Source organism: Micromys minutus (assembly GCF_963924665.1).
Source record: "Micromys minutus genome assembly, chromosome: 3".
Classification (NCBI taxonomy): domain Eukaryota; kingdom Metazoa; phylum Chordata; class Mammalia; order Rodentia; family Muridae; genus Micromys; species Micromys minutus.
Window position 1 is genome coordinate 95,611,302 of NC_137972.1, and position 22,843 is coordinate 95,634,144.

General features: G+C 37.2%; 1 protein-coding gene across 2 annotated transcripts in view; it reads right to left on the minus strand.

Annotated features, from left to right (window-relative positions):
* The window catches only part of NRXN1 (neurexin 1), a 1,029,777-nt gene that overhangs the window by 302,707 nt on the left and 704,227 nt on the right, over positions 1 to 22,843 (minus strand). The window lies entirely within an intron of this gene.

Below are 22,843 nucleotides of genomic sequence, written 5' to 3' on the forward strand. Positions count from 1 at the left end.
CTACACCATATGAGAAGCTTCAGTTATAAGAGTTAGATAATGGTTAACATTTGCTTAAGAGGCAAAGCTAGTTAAACCCTGCCTAGACTCCTGCCCCAGGATGTGTGGTTTTATTACATTATTGTTTCTTTTACACCAAAGCAGCCAAGGAAAAGCTAACTGGATATTTCAGTTACTGCATCAAAACTAGATTTCATATATTACTGTTTCTTATGATTAGTGACATTTTCACCTTATGACCATGTACTTTTTCTCTTGTCTCATGATGCTTGTACACAGAGACAAATATTGCTAAGGTTGCTTCTCAAAGTTCTCTATAAACATTTCTAAAGGATTTATTATTGGACTAAAGGTGCTTATCTAGATGCTTATAGTTTTGGTGGAACAATTATAATGTAGATATAATTACTCAGGTTTTGAATGAACAGTGTATGTCCAGTGAGACCTGGACACCAGCATTTTACCAGCTGTCATGCCTGTGTGTAGTGTCAGAGACATGAACACCAACAGGTGACCAGTTGGTCATTATTAGGTGTGGTGACTTTATGATTCTTTAGGTTCACTCAAAGAAACAATCATGAAGCTTCTGTCCCAACTCTCTTTGTCTGCTGCTTTACCTAAGTGGTGCTTTCTTCCTTGTGTCCAATACTATCTTGCGATGTCCAGTGCAAACTGGACAGCACAGTGCTGTAAGGAAGAAGAGAACTAGAGGGATAGTCACTCCCCTGCTCACTCTGTCAGACATGCTAACTTCTTATGTAAAATTCTAGTTTGTATCAAACCTTTTAAAAACCTCTTTTATAAGCTTAAACCCTTCTTCACACAGCTAGAAGATAATGCTCATAATTAAAGACAAAAATCCCAAACTCTCCTTCATTAAAGATATGTCTTTGCAAATTACAGAGACGGCATGTTTGCTGCACCAGAACTTAGAAATGGTCAATTTAAACTCTACCTAGGGTGAACCTTGTTTTCAAATTTTAGCTGTATCACATAATAATCTCAGGACTCTGAGCCAAGGACCTAGTCTATATTTATGACTTCCTGTGTAAAAAATGAGACCAGCAACATTGCTTTCTAGAAATTCTGTGGGTATGTGAGTGCATGAATAGAAGCACCTGGGAAGTCCTCGTCCTGGTATATGGGGAGTGTTCAGGGGAGGTGTGTGTGTGTGTGTGTGTGTGTGTGTGTGTGTGTGTGTGTGTTTGCAGATGTTCATGCTTGCATGTATATACTCAAATATCAAGAAAGCATAAACAATATTATTGCAACAGTTCTAGCTTATTTTACTATTAGCACTTTGAGAAATTTTAAATTTATTTCAAGTTTATTTTCAAATCAATTAGCTTTTAACAATGAACTTTTATACATCACAGTTTTTACTTAGCATCCTGTATTTCATCCCTCGGATTTGCAGTGTTCGCATAAGTCTATTCTATTATTGCTATTTACTATTTACTATTAATGGATGATAGAAGTAATATTATCTTACATCACATGGGCATTCTTGAAAGACACAAAATATTCACTCAGCACCATGAATCACCTAACAAGATGATATTTATAGCACAAGGTGTGTGTATATCTGTACTTCACTTGATCATTACATAAATATGTCCATGAAAAAAAATGACCTAGAACCTAACTATAAAGATATTTGTTATAACATGTGCTATTACTGTATGAGTAATTTTAGGGAGATAGGAACATTTGATAATGGCAGGTCCAAGCTTTATATCAGTGTAAAATGTTCTGAAGCAATGGCTTTCTTGACCACTTAGACATGTTCCTAGGTGCAAAGCATTAATACATTAGTAAGTGAGGACAAACTGACCTGGGCATCCATCACCAAAATAAGACATGTGGACCACTCCAACTTCAAGTGGAATTTGGTAATCTCTACACGTAGTGCCTTTCAGTGGTCTCTATTGCTTACCCTGAATTCATTAACAGAGCTGCTACCATCAGATTCACATTCTAAGATGTCAACTTAGTTATGCTGGAATAAGTGTTTGCGAATATCATACCTGGCTTCCAATCTCTATTTGCACTGTCTGTGGTGTTACAGCAAGAGATGTTTTCAGCTCTTAATGAACACAACTGTCTACCTGAAGGACGCACTCTTCCTGCCTACTCTCTTATCTGCCGGCCCCTCCCAAACTACTCCTATTGCAAACACAGTTTATTTTAGAAAGACTCAAATATTCCCCCCAATGTATTGAGAAGCTCTCTGTAAAAGAAACCCAGCCACTACACAGGACTGTTTAGTCATTCGTTGCTCCAGATGCTTGCGACGTACACAATAATGTAATTATGTTTTGAAAAAAATAGCTTCTAACTCATATAGGCCTTTGTGAAGGCTGATAAAACTTCAAATGTCATCCTGTAACTAACATGAAACATTCAGGCCATTATGTTTCCATTAAATGTAACAGTGATACAGTATTTTATGCAGAGAAAGTTGTCAGTATGTCAGATGAAAATTAAAACATTTATAAATGACAACTTTTATTCTTTCTATCAGCATGTGGATATGCCATTTTTAAATTAAATTTGTTGAAATGTTTAATGTATGGCATATATTCTGTGGAGTAAAGGACATAGGAAAATATTAATAAAAATATCACCTTATATTACAAAAGAGTCTAAGAATAACTGTAAAATCACTAACTTGTGAAGCCAATAACAAAATTTACAATTATTGTCAAATACACCTAATTATAGATCATTTGTCTGTGTAATTGTGAAAACATTTGTGTTCATAGACTTATTATATCTAAGCACTATTGGGTCATTTTTTAATGTTTTCAGGGCAAAATATGCAAGATTACATTATAATAGAAAAGATTGGAAGGCTCAAGGTAAACTTAGAGCAATGGACAAATTCAACACATGTACATAAAAGGACTAGAGAAAAAAATAGAGTAAGTAAGCCTTTAATAAAGATAAAGCAAAGAAGACCCAAGTAGAAGAAATTGTTAGCTACTGCTCCCATACTACTGATGAAAGTAAATATAAACAATTCTCTAATAATGCTAGTTCTATCAGGGGAGCTCAGTGTGATATTCAGGTTGGAAATAGAGATAAGTCTGTCCTATATGGACAATTGTATGTTCTATCAGAAACCTAAATTATTAAAACTAAAAAGAATCACTAAATTTAAAACAAAGTCTTGTTGAATTTCATTAAATTGAATGCTAACTTTGAGAGCTAAGGCCTTTGCCTGTGCATCAGAATTCGTGACTGGTGCTGGAGATGTGCACAGACACGCATGCCAAATGCACATCAGAGACCTGATTGTGAAAACAGAGGAACTCAGAGATTCAGCCTTAGCAAACAAGCTTCAGCTCCATCTTACCACCACACTGTTTCAACATGAAAATGATGTGTGCTTGCTCAGTAAGAAGTTGCCATCTAACAAGGACACATGTACAATCATGTTCATCGTAGCCTTATTTATAACAGTCAGAAGCTGGAAAGAACCCAGATGTCCTTCAACAGAGGAATGGATACAGAAATTGTGATGCATATACACAATGGAGTACTACTCAGCTATTAAAACAATGACTTCATGAAATTCCTAGGCAAATGGATGGGACTTGGAGCTATCATCCTGAGTGAGGTAACCCAGTCACAAAAGAACACACAGGGTATCTACTCACTTATAAGTGGATACTAGCCCAAAAGCTCTGAATTCCTAAGAAACAAATCGCAGAACTTATAAAGCTCAAGGAGAAGGAAGACCAGAAAGTGGATGACTCAGTATTTTTTAGGAGGAAGAACAAAATGTTCATGGGAGGAAATTAAGGGACAAATAGAGGAGCAGAGATTGGAGTAAAGATCATCCAGAGACTGCCTTACCTGGAGATACACTCCATATGTGCCCAATAAACCCAAGCACTATGGCTGATACCAAGTAGTGCTTACTGTCAAGAACCTGATATGGAAGCCTCCTCAGAGGCTCTGTCAGAGCGATACTGATACAGTTGAGGATGCTTACAGCTAACCATCAGACTGAACATGAGGACCCTAATGAAGGAGCTAGAGAAAGTATTGAAGGAGCTGAAAGGGTCTGCAACCCTATGGGAAGAACAAAATTATCAAGCATACAAACCCACCATAGCCATAACCCCCAGAGACTAAAACACCAACCAATGCGTACACATGGAGACATCCATGGCTCCAGGTGCATATATAGCAGATGATATCATTTTCTGACATCAATTGGAGGAAAGGCCGTTGGTCCACCAAAGGCTCGTTTTCACAGTGTAGGGGAATGACAAGGTATTGAGTGGGGGAGGATGGTTGGGAGTGGGAGCCCCTTCGTGGAGACAATGGGGAGGGTGGGGTGAATGGGATTATCAGAAAGGGATTACATATGAAATGTAAATGCAGAGAATTTCCAATAAAAATTGGGAAAAAAGTTTCCATCAAATAAAACTATAATGAAAACCCAGTGGCAGAAAACTATTGTGGCTTCTCTGAAGCTTGGAGTCATTTCTCTCAGGCATTTCAAATAATAATTATATAATTTTAAAAAATCATAAAGAAATGTTGCTTTGCTGTTGACCTAAAACATTTAACTAATAAAAATTAATTTCAATATGCAGCAGCCATAGGAAACATTCCAATAGAAAGTCCCAGAAACTGGAGATATGAGAGGTCCCCAGGAACCAATGGGGATGATATTAGCAGAAAGCCCCCAAAATAGAGAAATAGACCCTAAAGATACAACCTCCAGTAAATAGACATGGTCCTGCGTTGAGGGATGGAGATACCCACCTATTTCAAAATATTTAACCCAGAATTTTTCCTGTCTAAAGGAAATGCAGGAGGGAACTTGGAGCAGAGACAGCAGGAAAGGACACTCAAAGACTGCCCCACCTTGGGATCCAGGAGGCACTAAACCCTGACACTATTTCTGATGCCAACCTGTGCTTGCAGACAGGCTTCTAACATGGCTGTCCTCTGAGAGGCTCTGCCAGTACCTGACTAAGACAGATGTAGATACAGCCAATCATAGAACTGAGCCTGGGAACCCCAATGGAAGAGTTAGGGGAAGGATTGAAGGAGCTGAAGGGTATTGCAAACTCTGTAGGAAGAATAACAGCGTCAACTACGCCTCTTACTTCATATATAGCAGAGGAATGCCTTACTTGGTCTCAGTGAAGGGGATGGTCTTGTAGAGGCTTAATGCCCCAGAGAAGGAGGATGCTAGAGGGGTGAGGTGGGAGTAGGTAGGTGGGTGGGGGAGCACCCTCTTAAAGGGAAAGGGTAAGAGGGATGAGGTTGTGGATTCATGGACCATGGATGGGGGAAACATGAAGGGGGACAACATTGGAAATGTAAATAAATGAAATAATTAATAAAAAATAAATATGAATTATTTTCTAATAGATATTCTATGTGTTTGGATGGCTGTCACAAAAATACTATGCCTTTGAAAAAAGTACATGTTCACAAATGTAACATTTGTACATTTTATAATTTGACAGTTATGAACACTCATTTCCATAATGCAAGTGTATTCTTCTGTGATACCTAAAATTATATTTTAGCTTTAAAATAGACCCATAGATTTCTATTATGTATAACCTTGACATGTATTCAGGAAAGCCACACAGAAGTTCATTGTCTGTGCTATTGGGTATGGATATCTCTAAAGTTTCAATGAGGTCGATAAGGCCCATGTTAACTAGACCCATCGGAAGCTCCACTGTAACATCTAGACACTTCAAATAGAAGAAGACATAACTGGTGTTCGTTTGTATTCTATAAAGCCAAGGCACTGTTAATAATCTGTGTCAATGGAGTTCATGTGAATAGTTAGTTTGTTCTTTCTGCATTATAAGGGATTTTATTTAAATAAATGAAGGCATTTGTTTTGGGATACAAAACAGTGCCTTGAAAAAGACATGATGGTAAAACTGCAGTTAAGGCTTTTCTTATAACTGAAACACAAACAACAAATAACAATTATATGTCTGTAGAAGCATTACAATGTGTGCATATATACATACATACATACATACATACATACATGTATATTCTCAAATTACAGTTATGTATGTTGTTAAACACTCAAGCCAGTATGTAATATTTTAGAAAGTAACATACCCTTAGCACTGCTTAGCATTATCTTTCTGTGCTTATACACACCTAGAATGAGGCCTTCACTAAGCTAGACCAGAGTTTTCAAACTGGCCAGGGCTTTTACACTGGGTTATATTCCCAGTCCAGTTTTCACACTCATCAGTCCAGGCAGTCTTGAAATCACTCTGTAGGCTACCCTGGCCTTGAACTTATGATCTTGCTGTCTTAGCCTGATGCATAGTTAATTTTGCTACCAATACTCAACTGTGCTTCCTTCTCAAAGCACTTGTTGTTTTCTTCTTGAACATGGCATGGAGGCAATACCCCTTGTAGTCTAGAATTTGAACTTCCAAATGAGACAAACTTATGCCAAGATAAAATTTGAAGTCTATGAACTGTTTTAAGTGTTGGTCATAGTTATGTGACTGAGAATAAAAACAAGAAAGTGGTAGGCTTTCTACCAGTGAGACCAGGAAATCTCAGAAAGTGATCTACAACTAAAAGAAAGTCAAGCACAGTAATTGTAAAGCCAGTAACCTTGGGAACATGGAATGTTATATCTTTTTTTATGAAACTAGGTTTCCTCAAGCAGTTAGTGAACTTTATTAAAATGTCTCTGGCAGGTATTTCAGTAATCGATTTGCATTAGGGCCATAAGCTACATGAAGAGGGAAAGAAGAAATCACACCATCAAGTTATTTAAGAAAAATCTGATTCTTAAAAACATTAACTAGGGCTGGAGAGATGTCTCAGATGTTAAGAGAGTTGGATGTTGTTCCAGAGGTCCTGAGTTCAATTCAAGCAACCACATGATGGGTCATAACCATTTATAATATGACCCGGTGTCCTCTTCTGGCCTTCAGGCATACATGTAGGCAGAATATCGTACACAGATTAAATAAAAAAATTAAAAGAAAACATTAACTAAACTGTGCAAGCTCATAGTATTTTCTTAAAAATGAAGTCATCAAAAATTACCTTTTGAAGAGTGATATCCTTTAACTTACATAATTAAAATTGGGAGCATCCTGAAAATTAAATTTAAATAGAAATTACATAAGCAAAACTGCCCAATCTCAGACCAGATATCCACTTATCCACTTACTTGTTCACTTAGCAAGGTCAAGCATTCAGAAACAAAGGCTACAGTTTTAATATCATGTAGCTGTGTTGCCTCAAGTTGGGCTATATTGTCCTAGCATCAGAAACAGAGACGATTCACATCACTACGAGTCAGAACACACAGAATACGTCCTGATTAGAACTGCCTATATCAATATGCACCGAGTAAGAATATACCATAGTCTCATGATGTTTATGAACTAATAGCATACATAGGGTTAGAATTAAGAGTATCCTTTGCCAAAGTAAAGCCTTCAGAAAATACTAAAACTCTAACTGATATTAGTATGTGTTTAAATTATCACTCATTGTGCTTGTGAATGGCTAGGTGGAAAATTTAAAGGACGGAATGGTTCTAGGTATGGGGGAAGAGTGTATAAGACTTCTAATAACAAAGTAAGTCAATGGTCTTATGTGAGGTACTTTCACCACACCAAAATCCATGAGGTTTGGGTGAACTCCAAAAAGTAAATAAATAAAATAAACAAGAAAGATGCAAAAAAAAAGTATGACACGTAAACCAAAACCAAACAGCTTTTCTTATGAGTGTTTGCTCACATGCATGTGTGCAACATGTGCATGCAGATGCCACAGAGGCCAGAAGAGGGGTTCAGGCAAGTGGCTATGAGCAGAAAGCCTGGGACTTCTGACCAAGTTCTCTGCTTGGGCAGCAAGTGGTCTCAATCACTCAGTCAGCTTGCCAACCCTGAAGCAACTCCTGAGTTAATGTCCAGACTGTCGCCCAAAGATGTTTATGGAGACAGAGAACTCAACAAAAGACAACATGGTAGAAAACCTGAAAAACGAGTTCTGTATGTTCCATAAAGAAGTACTCAAGCATTAATTGTGTACCAAGTACTGTGCTGTGCTGTCATAGGGATAGGAAAGTATGTGGCATTGGTATAACGTCTCCATCAACAGCTGGTCTGAGGAAGACACGTTGAATTTCTTATTTATTTCCATTCTTAGAGACATAGCTACATTTTATCACTTTCAGGTTTAAATTCAGTAACACATACACAGCTTTATTAATCTGGTCCTGTTCATGCTTATCTTAATATAAATTTAACACAAACCAATATCATAATAGTAATTCAAATAAAAATTCTCTAACTATTAGTCATTTTAAATATCTTCAATAATAAAACAATGCCAGAGAACATTAACTAAAGGCTGTTCAGCACCTTGAAATATTTTGCATATAAAGCACCTTAACAAATTCACTTGTCTCTCAGTCAAATCCCCTATATATTGATAGAAAAAATATATTTAACAAGGTTCTAGAAAGAGGAGAGCTAATTTGAGGTCAGAGTTTCATAAAAAACAGAAAAATCACCAAATATTCTCAGGTATAGAAGGTAATCTCAGCTTAATAAATAGGAAAGCACATTTTAAAAAGAAAAAATCCAGGCTTTCTAAGAACACTGTGTCTTATCTCTGTCTGCCAAATTAAATCCCTAGATCAACACAGAATAAAGCCACATAGTTGGAGTCAGGACTATTCAAGGACAGTACTAAAAATACTAGCATGTCATCTCATTAAAAATTCCATGAAATGCAAATTTCTGATAGCTGAAACTCATATAACTTTACAATCAGAAAAAATTGTGATATTAATGCCCCAAGAAATATACTGTATTTAAGAGAATCCTAGTTATATTTTCCTTTTTATCACAGAAGTACTTTCTTCCAACTTTATGAGAAAGTAAACCAGTTTTCACGTTTTAATTTACACTTAGTAGAAAAAAAAATAAGTGCAGGTACATCAATAAAAACAACATACAATGTCTGTTTATTGGCTTGTTCCTAGCTCATATTCTGAAACGATTTATGAAGATTATAAGAGGAATAGCACTCACCCTGCTGTAATGTGCCCATCTACATTCACATGGTAATTTTAAGAAGCAGAAAATCTAGTACGTGGGACAACTTACTAGGGCAAGCAATTTGGAGTATTTATAAAATTCAAAATTCAAATAATGAAGTCATTGAAACTGAAAAGAAAACTTTATCCAAATTCAACAAAGAAAATGAATTTTGAAAGTTATAGTGCTGTGTCTGTGTGTAGTTGTTGTTGTTGTTTTAATGGTTGACTGTGGAGATCTTTGTATTTCAACCACCCGTGCAAATACACAGGAGTGTGTATAATAGGACTTTTGACATTTGAATGACTGAAACATTACAGTGATAAACCAGATCACAAGCAAGTCAGGATCAAACATTTCTTCTCTTGGATAAGGTCCTCATTTTATTTTTCTAGACTGAACTACAGATTGGTTCTATTCAACACCTCAGATGCTCAGATTCTCCCAGGATGGAATCTCTGCAGACCCTTAGCTTAGAACACAGGTATTTTAAGTCTAAACTCTTTAAGAAGTTTTTATGAATACCCTTGAGAAAGTGATACAGAAGAAGAAGGGGAGGGAAGCAGGCTTCCAGACTTAAACACTTGGATTTAGGAGCATTTGAATATATTGAATTCATTTAAAATTGCTTATTGTATTTAAATGAAGTTTGGATGCAATCTGTCTGTGGAGTGATTTAAATTAAGTTTTATGGCTCTTATGGGAAACAGGGGCCATTTCTAACCCAGTTTAATAAGCGTACTGCCATCAATCACTAATTAGAATTAATTATTAAGGCTTCAGTTTCTTAACTCAAATATTCTAAATCATTCATCAAAAGAATGGCATGACTTTCTGCTCCTTCTTTAGACAGAGGCTATCACCATGTATGACTTCTGCAGAAATGCTGCTGAAGTGATTATTTCAGTCAGATGTGTAACAATAATTCTATCTAAAAGCTACACTTAAGCCAGAGAGCAGTATTTTTGGAACAGCAGGCAGTATAAAAGTGCTTTGTGAATATTAACATATTTTCACAAATTAGTTTGCACTCATTATCATAAGCAATTACTTACTGTTTAGATGCAGCCCGCTTTAAATTGGCAAGCAATTTTCAAGAATTAAAACACAACACAGAAAGCTTACTGAAAATTCAACAGTATCTAAGCACCTTGTAGTCAGCGTAGTTACTCATGAAACACACCTCACATTAAGACGATAAAGGGGTGGTTCCATGGACTTCCAATGCAAGTTGCTTTATATGCTATCCAAAGAATTTTGTTCTAGCAGTAGTAATAAGGGGGAACTTTAGAAAATGGAAGGGCTCATGCCCTACAGGTGAACTACTCATTTTATTAAATTCTGGTAGTTTGGTAATCCAAAGCATGCTTTGAGTTATTTCGGATTATCATGTTTTCTCCTCATAGGAAGTTTCAACTACCACAAATGTTCACCTCGTTTATGTCTGGGGCAGAGGATGCTAGTGTTTGGAGCTGTATTTCACCAGCATTAGTAACAGAACACTCCAGAGTTAGCAGGGCAACTGACTTTCTATTCTCCATGGCAGGCTGAAGGAGTTTCATGTGACAGAGTGGTGGCCAAGAGTGCATGAACAGAGAGGCTGGAGAGTTCTCCCATCTCATTGTTCTAAACGTCTTCACTCTTTTCTAGCTGCCTAAGAATGCAACACATTAGATACTGAGGCTTTCTAAGCCATAATCATCAAAATGGAACCACCATTGTTAGGATAACAACCATAGATTTTGGACAGAACTTTGTAGTTCCTGGTATTATTTTTTATAGTAAAAATGCTTATATCACTTTAAAAACAAAATAGCAAAATATTCCACTGTGGTTTTATTTATCCTCAGTAAAGCAAAGGAAGTTGGTTGGAAAAGCTGTCACCATCTTTTAGACACAAGGGAAATGCTATCCACAGTATTTACTCATAATCACAAAGTAATTTTAAACTTCCTATCACAAGCTTTCCTTGAAAGATTATTAAGAATCTATTACCCTTTTTAGATTAAAGGTTCTTTCCCCACTTGGGTAGCTGTCAAGTACTTTTCTCATTCTCTGATTCTCCCTTTCAAACACAAACTGTGAATTTGCAAAATGAAGTACAATGTGCAGTTTAGAATCTGAAGCCTGATGAATATGAACTGAGCCACATAGTTGACTACAGAGCACCTATTTAAAAACCTTCTCATTGTAAAGACACAGAGACACAAATTGAAAGTCTTTTCAATTTCAAAACCCAATTATCAAGACAGATATCCCAGTGTCCCTGCTAGAGTACACCCTGACTATCCACTTAGCAAAGAGAGGGCCTTATTAAGAGGTTATGTAACATGACCACTCTATCCCTACCCAGCATGCTCCACTGTTTTACGACCAGCTAATTGTAGAGCTTCTTAAATAATCTCCAAACTTTTATTTAAGTTTACTTCACCCATTCTCTACTTGCCTACTTAACTCACTGAGTAGAAGTGTGCTTTAATATTTATGACCCATTAATCATATTCTTGCCTCAAAACTAGCACCACAACTGATGTGGTGAATAAAATTAAATGTATAATATTCAAACCTCTATTGATAATAATTTCATTTTCCTTAGCTGTTTAAGACTGAGCATCTCTTTACTATACACACAACAAAAAACACACTACTAAGAAGTCAGATGTGAAAAGTACTATGCCTCAAAACTTCCGTGTCAGCAACAATTTTTCAATGTCTTGAAAAGATATATAATTTACAAAACATAAATACAGCACTATAAACAAAAATTATTTAGAAAGGAGAGAAAATAAAGTATTAAACAATGAAAACAAAATAGTTTCATTGCTGACCGTTTTTTCAAGTGTTAAATTTTGGAAACAACAGAAAGTTTTAATATTCTGTTTTTATTTTCACATGTTATTTTGGAGCAAATTTTTGCACATGTTTAAGTAATTAAACACATTTAAACATTGTTCCTTTCAAACTTATACTAAAACCTGACATAGAAACTAAAAGAAAAGTGAATTCTTTCCCCACTATGTTGCTGTTTAAAGAACATATATCAAGAAATAAAGTATTATGCTCTTCTTCGAAAGGAATTTTGGTAAATAAATCAGTACCACAGTGGAAGCTTATATGTAGAATATCCTTCCAAATAAATTGAAGAACAGTTAAGGACTAGCATTTTCTTGAAAAATGTTCTAAAAGAATTCTACCAGAATTCAAACTATTGCAAAATAAAACAAGCAATATCTAAATCAAAGGAAAAAATCAAGATGGTAGATCATTTATTCTTATGCAGATAAGTATTTAAAATCATCAACAATAAACATAATATTTAAAAGGGTGGAAAAGTAAGATGCTTTCTTTCTTCCATCTAGATGCTATTTTCTTTCCAAATTACTTTAAAACTACATGGATATTTTCAAGTATTTTTACGTTTCTACCATTTACTCTTTTTAAGCAATACTTATTTTCATGATGCAGGTGCCTTGTCTTTTTCTATTTGAACCACTATTTTTCTCTTTGTACTGTATTACAGGTTTAAAAGTATGAATTCCTAAGGGAGTAGACAGTTTCTTTTCTACTCCAGGAAGTAATACCATAAGCCTCACACTATTACCATCCTTGGACAGCATATGTGGAAAAGATTCAGCTGGAGACTGCTGTTTCCAATATAACGTAATAGGGTACAAACACACACAGAGAGAGACCAGATACACACACAGATACACCCCCAGACACATACACAGAATAGACACAGAAACAGAAACACATAGACAAAGACAGGCACACCCACACAGACACCCACACACAGACACACACACACACACACACACACACACACACACACAGAGCAGACACACACACAGAGACACAGACAGACACACACAAACAGACACACACAGACACGGACACAGACACACACAAACACACACACACACACACACACACACACACACACACAGAAACAAACACAGAGACACACTACTTGGAGATTTGGTGCCCACAAAGAGCTGATAAGATGCCAGAATAAGAGGGTCAGAAAATTCACACAGTAGCAATGTTCTCAGGTACCAAACAGGTATCATGTTCATAGTCAGTTACCAAGCCTTTTACTAACGTCTGGCTACACTCATCCCAAATAATATCTGGCATGCTAAAAGAGACTATTAGTATGATAGTCATATTAAAGCACAATGAGCCTAAGGAGATTAATATAATAGAAGAAATGACAGATTTAGACATGAATTTTATGTAGAAATGGGAAGAATGGGAGAACCTGAGCCAAAGAGACCCTTCAGGTTAGATTCGGCAAGAGAGTAAAGTACAAGAACATAAACTAAGATGTTTTCCCTGTGAGCTTTGGAGCAGTGTGGCAGATACATCATCATAAAAGAATAATAATGGAAAGGAAAAAGAAATTAAAAGTTACACCTAGACTTTGAACCTGGAAAAGGAGTGGATGATGTGACACTCAGACAGGAAACATCAGAAAGGAATTGGGAAATTGAACTTATGCTTGAACAAAGCCACTTGAATCCTTGAAGGTCTATAATATTTCATACACCGAGTCTCCTGGAAGATGCCGCTTCTGTATTCTGCTGAGTAAGCAAGAATGCAAGTTAGATGCTCTCTTCAAATAAAAATATCGTCAAGTGTCTTTACTAAAATAATTTTGACAAGACCATAGGTCAGAATCACATCTACCTTTTATCACATCTTCTCTATTATGACCCTCAAATGTAATTTTGGTCATTTATTATGACATTTGTATGAAGTTTGTGTGAACTGGACATTTCAGTAATCATGTTTAAATTGCCCTGTTCCCTTTCTTTCAGTAGCCAATGGCTTTGTTTAAAGAGAAGCAATTTACAACTTTATATCGCCCTGCATGTCTTTTGCTCTCTTGTTGTCTACATGTCTGCTTGATGGATTGGGGCCTAGTTGATTTCCTTTCTCTATTTATCAAGACTTGTTTTAACTTCTTGCTGCATGCAGAAGACTTCAGCATGAAGGATCATTGGTCTGGTCTCTGTGCTCCCTCTGTAAATAAGAATAAGGGCAAATGCAATGACACTGGATGAGCGTCAACTCACATCTCTTCTGTGAATGGAATTATATGTATTTCAGCATTCAACAGTAGGAGAGAAGGTGTATGGAACCATTTCTGTAGGAAAACAATTGCCCTCAGCGTGAAGCACTCTAAATAAAAAACCTTTCCAGAAAGAACAGGCGTGACATTCACCAGTGTCCTCAGTTAAGCACTCCCTCTAGGAGGGAGCAGATCCTGAAAGTCCATGATGCTACATGTGAAAGACAAAGCTCTGGAAGAAGCAGAATGCATCTTTTCAGCTGCACGAAAGAGCTGCTGCAGGAGAAGCCCTTGAGCCTCTGAGCTGCAAAGGAGACTCTTGGACCTGTTAACCTGTAGACAGTTTGTACAGAGTTTGGGGTTAATGTTTTTAGTGAGTCAGCTTCTTTTCATTCATCTCTGATAGTAGCACAGGAGATGACTGTGTCTTTCTTCTTTTTGGCTGGACTCTACCTCACAGTCTTTTGAGATTTAGAAATATTGAAAAAAAAAAAGAAAAGAAATGGGTGTACATGGAATGAAAGAGGAAGGATCTGGCTGCTTTAAGCTAAGAATGCAACAGAGCATTTATATAAACAGAAGTTTTAAGGGCTGTGGGTAAGTAGGATTAAAATATTTGCATAGAAGTCTGACAGGGTAGGAAATATAAAAAGGTTTGAATTCATTGTTTTAAATATAGTTTTATAGTGTTTGACAGAAAAGATTCATATTTAATGTTTCTTTATTTGGGAATTGGCTAAAGACAAGTCTAGTGTTGCTGAACACTGTGGTTCTGATGCATTGCCTGAACACCCACATCCTTAAGGATCACCCTCTGCTGTAAAAGGCCTGACTTTTCATGTGTCCTTTCTCCATCACTTATATAAGAAGCTGCCAAGATCTACAGTTTGCCTTAGTCTTTCCCTAAAACTCTGATGAAATTATTCTTGAATTTTTTTCTGTCGAGTCTGTTTTCAGAATTATTTTAATAACCAGACTATAGCACAAATAGGCACCCCAATTTCACTTGTAATATATGGTATCTAATGTAAAGTTGCCAAATTATCCTAGGAACAGAAATACTATAAAAAAGTTTCAATTTATCTTGGATACATGATTCTTATAGTAGAGAAATCAAGAGAACAAAAGGAAACTATTAGTCACTCTTTACCATGCATAACAAACACCAAAAGTAAAAAAAAAAAAAAAAAAAAAAAAAAAGTCAATGTTTTCTTTGTTTGCTTGTTTTTGTTTTCCTGTTGGGAAAGAAGAAAAATCAATTCTATGCCCATTTAGTGAAATAAAGTCCTCCAGAGACAGTACCCAAGCAAGACCCAGTCCAGACAGCAAGAGGACCCATAGGAAAGCACTTGAAGCCACCTGAAGAACACATTTCGGTAAGACATAATCACCACAATAAAAAAAATCCTCATTCTTCTCTCCAACTGCTCTGTGGTCCCTCTAAAAACATAGATCCATTTTCAGAAGGCTAACCCATGTGCCCAAAAGAGATCATATGCTCAGTAAATATTACATCACACCTGACCTTTCCATTAAAAAGAGAAAGAATTCCAAAGACATTTTTGTTGGGATCCACTGAGTCTTTGCAGCACCGCCCCACTCCCCCACCAAACCCAATCCTTTCAGATCAAGAGAAGGATAAACAGCCAGTGTAATTAAACTATTAAATTATGAACTCTTTTTCTACTTTCCGAGCTTCCATCATTGAATGGAAGGCCCTGAGTTGTAAACGTCCTCCAGGTATTAAAAGTAGCTCCTGTTATGCACACTTTGCCTTCAGCCAATTGCAGTCCTGCAAATAAACTCACCTTTACCACCTTTCAAAACATTGAATCATTTTTCCCAGACCTTGATTACCAAATTTATGCAATGAAGTAAGCCTCCAAGGTAAGCCCAGAGAAGCCCTACCCCCTTATTCCCCAGCAGCTAAATTGAAAGGTTACAAACTGAGGACTCCCCTCTGACTCCTTTGAAAGCAGCAAGATTACTTTCAGGCCAAAGGAACAGGAAACCAGCACAGAATAAGGTGCCAGCAAAACAAATCAAACAATCCAACAAACAAAAACCAGGATAAAACATGCTGAAGTCCAAAAGTTGGTCCAGACATAAGACCCACCACTTATCAATGCACAGAGAATAGTAAACCTCATGGTAGTTCCTGAAACGATTCGGGAAGAAAATATTAAGGCAAATGAAAATAACAACGAATTGTCTCAATACAAGGTTCTTTTATTTTCAGAAAAAGTTTGCATTATAAATTATGTAAAAGTACAGGATTTATTTTTCTTTAATTTAACCCTGCACCTTGCTCAGAAGAGTTTCATCTGTACTCTGAGTTCATTAGTACATTCTGCTTGTTTCTGTTGGGAGCACAAACAGGAATGAAAGGGAACAGGATTAGAAAGCCATCGGTGCATAGGGAAGCACTAAACCTTGGTCAGGGAAATGTGGATCTTGTCCTAATTCATCACTCTATGACTTTGCCAAAGTTGTTAAAACTCTCCAATAATCCTCATTTTCATCTCCTGAAATAGGGTTGTGGCTGTTCTGTCACTGTTCCAGGAAATCTCTCTACCCATTTGTAACTCTATTCTCTGGGTGAAATATCACTACTGAAACTGCTGCTAAGCTTGAACTTGAGCCCAGAGCTACACTGAGCGTGAAGTAGGAAGTTAGATTCACTCCTGAGGCACTGGAGCTGAAAACATTGTATGACTTCTTTGGCTGGATGTATGTTTATTTCTCATTTGACTTTACATAATAATTGTGCAAAATATTTTTTAGGCTTTATGATTCTGAAATGATGTGGTAGGAGTTATTTTATCTAATGCAGTAATTCTTTCTATAACAAACTAAGACACAAATTCAGAAATAATATAATGTATTGGATGCACATCAGAGTCATTAATGCTTTTTAATTCCAGAAATCATATGTTACATAACTGCTCTAGCGACTCCACCCAAAACCAACACGAGACAAAAGGCATAGAAATGATACTTTAAATAAGACGTGGATTTATTCAGACCTAGTCATGTAATTATAGAGATCTTCCTAGTATAAAATCTATAATTACAGCAGTTATGCGAAAACAGGTTGGGTTAAATGTTATTAAGCAAAAGCCACCCTGGCTGATTTGTTTTGTGAATACATGTTAAGATAATTCCTACTTAGAAGAACAAACTCATTCATTCCAAGCTAGAATTATTTTGAACCTTGGTAGGTTCTATTGTCACAAATACAACTCAGATCCCAAAAAGGATTCATTCCTCTATTCTAGCACTCAAATTAAATCATGAAAATAGGAGGGAAAGTCAAAGAAATAATATGCTTCACAGATGTAACTGGAAACGTGGCAACAGAATACTTCAAAACCTACAAAATCTTATGTGCAGATAACTGTGCACAGACCCACATTGTTCCATAAGCAGGGTTCTGTTGCTGTGAAGTGGCACCATGACCACAGCAGCTCTTATAAAGGGAAAAGTGAATTGGGACTGGCTTACAGTGTCACAGGTTTATTTAGTCCTTTATCATCTTAGCATGGACCTTGGTGGCATGTGGGTAGACATGGTGCTGGAAAAGCTGAGAATTTTATACCTTGATTCAAAGACATCAGGAAAGAGACTGCCATACTAATCCAATCTTGAGCATATGAGACCTCTAAGCCCACCTCCGTACTGACATCCTCCTGCTAAAAAGGCCATACCTACTTCAATATGGCCACACCTTCTAATAGTGCCACTTCCTATGGGCCAACCATTCAAAACTCTTTAACATAGTTCCTCATGCTGTGCTGACTCCCAACCATAAAGTTATTTGTGTTGCTACTTTATAACTGTAATTCTGCTACTGTTATGAATTAGCATGCAGATATCTGATATGCAAATGGACTCAGGCAATCCCTGAAAAGGGCTTGTTTGACCACCGCTGCTCTGCCCCCATCGGTGGTGACCCACAGACCAACAGGTTCAGAAATACTCATATAGAGTCGATTGTTTAGAATGAAACTGAGATGAAGCTCATGGGCCAGTCTCATATTTGAAGCACACACCTATTTGTTTGAAACAATTCTACCATGAGAGGAGCAGATGCTTATTCAACAATCTTTACAACTGGTTTAAGCTGCTAGATGGTCATAAAAAATTTCTTAAAAATTAAATAAAAATGTAATACTAATTAGAATCATACTAAACAAAGTAATATCTATATTACTTATAAGCTATATGAATATATGTATGTATGTTAGAGAACACTAAATATCAAGACTAATATAAAAATGGAAAGTCTTATTTGCATATGAACTCATGTCTTTTTTAAAACAGTGAAATTTACAAGTCAATTTGTTATGAATGGATATAATATGGTCATTCATACAGTACGGAGACTTCTCTACTTCTCTGGAATTTATCCCAGAAAAGGTCAAAGTACCAATTCTATATATCTTTATGTTGAAAATCATTTTTGATTTTTAGATTGAGAAAAGGGGAGGGACAAAAGGAAACAGCAGCAAACAAAATATTTTTACCTCTTATCTGCAAAGCTTCAAAAGAAGCTACTCCTTGCTAACACACACTCACTCCTAAGACCTGAAGGCAGAACTTTTTCCTGTGTGAAATTAGAACCCTCTTTCCAGATGTTACAGGATCAGGACTGCAAGATCCTCATCGAGAAACTTACTAGAGACTGCTCTGCCCGTTCATGACTGACTCCTCCAATCAAAATCTCTAGTGATTATACCATAGTTACATAAGGTCTTCATAAGGTGTGGTGAATTAAACTATAAACTACTGGCTTCATGACAGAATATCTAAGACTATCTTTGATACATTTTGTAAAGTTTCAAACAAGTTTGAAGAAAAAAAATAAACCATAAAAACAGGAAATAGCACTGTTCTTCAGATTGGGATTTACTGTATTTTAAAACAGAATACAGACCAAGACATTGTCACAGAAACCTGTATTAAACATTACAGTGTCGATGGAAAGTTCTAATAAAGTTTGAGATAGTCATCTATCTTCACAGAAGTTTTTTTTTCTTATAAAATCAGAGAGAGTAACTGGGTGCAGCTCAGTGAAAGCCTCCTTTCCAGCAATTTCCAGACCCGTCTCATGCACACACAAGAAACACTGCACCCAAGAGTTGTGGAAATTAGCACCCATACTCAGAAGTGATTTCTCTTGCGTGAAAAATGCCTACTCTTATGCTTGCAATCTCTGAGAGGGCTGGCTAAAGCCTGCAAAAGGTCAGATAAACATAGAAGTTTGATTGCCAGTATTGAGTCCATTCCTATTTTCACAAGAACCACTCTAAATGGACCTGACTTGACCAATCGAAGTGGAAGAAGATAAAAGTACACTCTGTGCTTAGCATGACACTGAGATAAAGACCAAACATGGGACAGGGCTGTAGGTTATCATCATCTACAACAAAAAAATGCTAGAAAAAAATAAAAAAGGAAGAGCTTGCCATGGGAGTGGTGGTCAAGTAGGATAGGAAGAGAAGTTCATTGCCATAATATTAACTAGGTTGACCTCTGACCTTGCCTACTTTAGTCATTTAATAGTTTTCCTTTATGTATTCTTTCTTAGCAATCCTGAGCTCACTGGGAAGGTTGGCTTGTAGCTGACTGGCACCAAAGTATCCTACTAGCATGTAAAAATTGTCATGACAACCTACTACAATGTCTAACTGCATCACAATTACTTAACAAGAGGAGTATAGAGAGTGAATTATTCTTTCTCATTGTAGAAGAGCACAGGGACACTTGGCTTAATCTCTGTGTACAGACAGCATGGCTACCTAGGGAATTAATTACTTGCTTTGTGCACACCTTATGATCGTGTGTCTTGAAAGAACTCCCAAAGCAATGTTTACTACAGGCCCACTGCTAGTGTGTTTGCACAGTCTCAGGTGCTCTGTGAAGCTGTCAGAAAAAGAGATGAAATAATTGCTTGCTTCTCTGTTTTACTAGACAGAGAAAAGAGTAGAGCAAATAGAAGTGGTTTAAGCACAAATACAAATAAATCCTGCCTTGGTATCTGCCTTGGCCAGTGGTGAATGACTTTCTTGTCTCTGCTTCTGCATTTCAAATTATATGACATTCTTATTTTCAACAGGAATATCAAGTTAAATCCACTGGGGTACATACTTTAAAAAGGAAACTAGAAAGACCAGAGATGTTTGAGGCATCTTGGTTACTTCCCTGTTGTAAAGAAGCAGTACTCAGGATATTAGCAGTGGAACCAGGAATTGATCATAAGACATTCTTGATGGTCCCAAAGTTGAAAGCAAAATGTGATAAATTACTAGCACTTTAACATTTTCAGGAAGACAAAGGCTTTGTAAATTGTGGGGCCTGAAAGGCATTAGAGGAAATAAAAACAGCTGTACAGTCTGTATTTCTGAAAGGCATATTAAAGGCAGGGTGAATTAGGGGTAATTGTTGATGTAAAGAACCATTGGGTAGGTGAGAGTTAGTGCTGCCTCACCTGCTACCTAGAATTAGAGCCCCAGAACCTTAGAATTAATGTTAATGGGAAAGGACCAGCTACACAAAGTTGTCCTCTGACTTAAGCATTAGGCACATGTACACCATACACACACACACACACACACACACACACACAAACACACAAACACACACTACATAAAAATTAATAAATAAATGTGATAAGAGCATAGTTTCTAAAAAACAAACAAACAAATTTAACAACAGAAATCCAAACAAAGAGGAGATAGATTTTCTGAGGTCTGAGTTGGATAAAAGACAAGAGAACAGTTATGACTTAAACTTGCATTGATCTAGAAGTTTGTAAGCATCTATCTCTAGTTCAGAAGAATACAGATACAACCGTTTCTACTCCTATGGTCCTTAGGTTTAGTTCTCCACCTAACACTAGTTAAATTAATCAATCAGAAGGTTCATCCTTCCCTGCCCTCCTAACTTCATCATTACGAGGGCACTTAACAAAATAGCTTGGGAACAGAGGGGATAGCCTATAGCTGTGGGATGTCATTGAGCTCACCGATTCAGAATTCAGAGTAAATCCCTTCACTTATGGTTCATTAGACTGGGTTCCCAGAATCCCAAGGGGTGATTCCTTCCTACTCCAAATCCCCACGGTGTGCACCACCCAGACACCATCTGTGGCATGAGTTTAGCATTTTAAATGAACCACTGTCTCTCAGCTTCACATCTTCCAGTTGCTTTGTGTTATCTTTGTCTCACTTTCCACATAAGGTCCAGAGTTCTTTGGAAATAAATACCACACCTAAGATATTCTTAATCCAGGTGACATGACCTGTACTCCATCATGTTTGCTCCTGTGTCTCCAAGTTGCCAGTGTTGTTGTCTATCAGGATCCAAGAAATTGTTTTCAAAGGTGGAGACACAACAGGATACAGGTGAATAATCCCAAGCAGGGTATTATGGTTCTACTGGTACTTCTGGATTATCAGGGAAAACTTGTTTTAGTGAGCTTAGCAATATAAATTTGGAAAAGGTCGGTAGGAGCTATTTATTTTCTCAGTTCTATGCATGTTGAAGAGACACAGAGAAAGCAAGAGCAGGTCTGAGAGAACAACTTCCACTGTGTAAGATGGAAGGAACCTGTGTTCACCGTGGTTTACACTGCATATGTAGGTAATTTTATTTCAGCCAAGGAAAGGATGCCAGCTGTGGTCACATGGCCTCCCAGCACTCCAGCTGGGAAAACAAGAAACAAAGTGCTAGCTGGCTGTTATCCTGCCAGAGCCAACACAGGTGTGGGGCATTCCAAACTCCTTTATTGTGCTTTCGATGTATTCTTTCTTCTTGTTAATAAGCAAAATATTTGTATTTTTCTGTACAAATGAAAACCGTGTGTTGAGCAGCATGGCTGTCTTCCTCTAAATAACTTAATAATACGGTGTGTGAGGCTGCTGTTCACCATGAATACATCAAATCAACCTTTTGTTCGTTTAATTAATTCCAAAGTACAAGAGAGTATGAACATTTTATTTCACTCCTTCCTGCGGTTCTTGCTTGGGTATTTTGAAATTCCCTGTTAACAGAATAAGGCCTTCAATGTCCCTAGCTAGTTCCCTGCAGTGTCTTTTCTGGCACTTTAGCTTCTGTTCCTCACCAGCCCCTCTCCCCGTGTTTTCTGCTTTCCTGTCTTACTTTGAGCATCACTTGTTCTCCCAGTGAGTGTTCACTCCTCTCGCCCTGTGATAGCGTCTAGAGCAGGGGGCATATCACAAAGAAGAAAAGAAATGGAAACATGCTCAGATCAGTTTTCTTTTTCCTTCCTTTGTTAAGTGACCAATTATTGTTTGCTTTCAGACCCTGAGAATTGAGGTACATATTTTGCATATCAGACCTAGCCTCCAGGTTCTCCCAGCACCTCTCATTGCCTTCCTGGCAAACCCTGCCTCCTACTCTCAACTTTCCACCCCAGAGGCTAAGTTGTCCTTGTCCCACAAAAGTCTCTTCCTTCCCTGCCTCATCCTTTTCTTCCTCTTTCTCCATCTCCTTTAGCTTTGAGACCTCTTTCTCCTCCACCTCCTCTTTCCATCTCCTCCTCCTCGGCCTCTTCTTCTCTATCTCTCTGTCTCCTCTCTCTTAAACACACACACACACACACACACACACACACACACACACACACACACACACACACTTTTCCTGCTCTTCTCAATCTGTGCCT